Source organism: Papilio polytes, unplaced genomic scaffold (genome assembly GCF_000836215.1).
Source record: "Papilio polytes unplaced genomic scaffold, Ppol_1.0 DF824017.1, whole genome shotgun sequence".
In the NCBI taxonomy this organism is placed as follows: domain Eukaryota; kingdom Metazoa; phylum Arthropoda; class Insecta; order Lepidoptera; family Papilionidae; genus Papilio; species Papilio polytes.
This window is the reverse complement of record NW_013525187.1, coordinates 3,060-5,853: the sequence shown is the minus strand read 5'-3', so window position 1 is coordinate 5,853 and position 2,794 is coordinate 3,060.

Genomic DNA, 2,794 nt, shown 5'->3' with positions numbered 1-2,794 from the left:
ATAGACAGAAGTGGAGAAGTTTACTGGACCAGGCCCAGGCCCACACGTGGCTGTAGTGCCTCAGAAGAAGAAGAACATTAAGAAAAGTCTTTTTTCTTAACGCCTTGCTACGTTGTATTTTGTATAGATTACAAATAAATAAAATTGTTTTAGTTAACGATTACATGAGTAATTGACACATGTAATTTATTAAAAACTTGTGTCGCTAATCGTGACTCAATAAATATGTAATTAGGTTAAACAAGAAGATATTGAAAGTGGGCTTTATGTTGGCACAGCTGAATAAAAGAAAACATTAAAAACATTTTTCTTTGCAATGTTTTGTGATACTTAGAAAATTTATCTAATTTCATCTTAAATTGTTCAAAAGTCATTTATAATCTATACTATTTTAATAAAGCGTAAACACACACTTCTTTATTGCCCTAGATGTCAGCAATTACAGCAAATTTTCGAATAATTCTTTTTTTATAAAACGTCTTACACTTACGTCACGCTTTAGGCTATATATTTTCACGCCATTAAACTTAGGGGGTAAATATTTTGAATATAAACACTAATGTGGGAAAGAGACCATAAGTTGCTGCCAACATCAAGGAAGCAAGGTTGTCATGGTTTGTCATGTCATTTTGACATTTGACAAATGTAAACAATAAAATAATATTTTCATAATTTTATGCGGATGAAGTCGCACGGGAACCGCTAGTCCATAATATAAGGCAGAAAGTAGTTACTGTGAGGAAACCGTATAATCTAGAGATACTAGCTTTTACCCGCGACTCCGTCCGCGTGGTGTTTAAAGAAACCAAAAGTTTGTACACCTTGTGTTCTCCCAGACTATCCTCTACGTCTATGCCAAATTTCATCGAGATTCGTTCAGCCGTTTAGGCTACACATTCTAACAAACATCCTTCCACCCATCCATCTAAACTTTCGCATTTATAATATTAGTAAGATTGACTTTTGTCATAGCGGAGAGAATTATAATTGTACGTATCCTCCTTGCCTTGTATCCTCCAAAAATAGTGTAACTTACGATTGTGTAGGGGGTCCATAAATCCTATTATATCGGTAACAAAGCGACCCTAACAAAGCAATTTAATTACCACACAGAAACTAGTATTGCCTTCTCTAACGGCATGAGGCAATTTACACCCCAGTTAATTCGATAATTGCCGAAATTGTTTAATTAATTTCGGGGCCAACAGGACCAGGCCTAGTGAGAGAGTTTTAAATAAATATAAATATTTATTTAGGAATATCCTAAATAGAAACAGCACTGCTAGTTTAACATGAATTCATTTATTTAGTAGAGTTTCATATAAGACTAACATCTTACCATTCGTGAAGATGGTCAAAAAAACTTGTACTTTATTTGCGCATGTACCTTTCTGTTACTCTTAACTTGTGTGTAAATGATCATTATTCTAGTTAAGTTAGGCACTTCTAAACGGTTAAGTTGTACGTATGTAAAAACTACAGGGCTCTAAAATGCATTAGTTAGGGTGAGCAATAAAATAAACATGTTATTTTCATTTTTTATATCCAATAAATAGTTTCTAAACAAAAAAGGATGAAACAGGACAGTGGCGGGTCTAAAATTTATCGGTAAGGTGGGAGGATAGTAAAATCAGCCCAACCGGAAAGCTATGGCAAAAGGTCTATCCATCTCGCAGCGTATTTGACAGGCGCGTTGGGTGTTGAATCTGTTCTCGTTGCCACCTTCGCCTCTGTAGTCGAAGCTCACACAACGACGTGTGTTCCGATCGTATCGGTATCTGAAACACAAGAAGCCTTATGTGTATGGGGACATAGTTCAAGTTACATATTTAACACATTATGGATAAAAAAATATCTAGTGACGATATTTAAAACAACTATTGGGATTTATTTTATTAATATTTGTAAGTAATAAGGTGTTAGTCTAGTTAAATTGCTTTTTTTGTTTGTTTAAGAAATTTTGACTTGCCGGCTCACCGCAGTTCGAGAATCAGTCGCGTTTGCGCCAGTGGAAATAAGACGTAGGACTCTTAGCTAAGTTGACATTAAATTTAAATATTAACACGTAGTTTTTTAGAACATTTTACATATGAATGTTTAGTGCTATATTTGAAAAATAGTAAATCGTTACCTGGTAACATTCCTGCACTCTCCGCTATTTATTGGCATTATGCATCTCGGATCTGTAATTTTTTTTATTTTACTCATCAAAAGTATTTTCATTAAAGTAACAGTCAGTAATATCTAAACCATAGCAATTATTATTAACAAACAAAAAATAACTTGCCTCTTGTTTGCCCGAACACAGCGACTAACAAAAACACCACGACTAAAATGAAAGATAACCTTAAAATGTACATTTTTTAAATTAACAAAGATGTCTTTACATATACGACATCTGAAGAAATATAAAACGGATATATTGATCTTAACATTTAAGTACTGGCGCGCCCTAAATTATAATAATAATAAATGATAATTCTCTCGTAATTCGCCTTCAATTTTTTATCTATACGTTTTAATTAACATGTTAAAAGGGAACAGAATTATAAGAAAGAGTGTCGAGGATTTCTTAAATCTATTGATGATTATTTCGTACTTGTTACACTTTTTGTAAATTAACAATTAAATTATAATGTCTTCCTTACATTGTGACCTACACGTAGCTGCGAAAGATTATAGATATTTGTGAAGTCAACTAACCCACGTTTGTCCAGTGTTTACCTTGACTAGCCTCAAGCCTCTAGGTGGGTATATATCTAAAGATTATTCCTGTAAACTCCTTTAAAAGGTA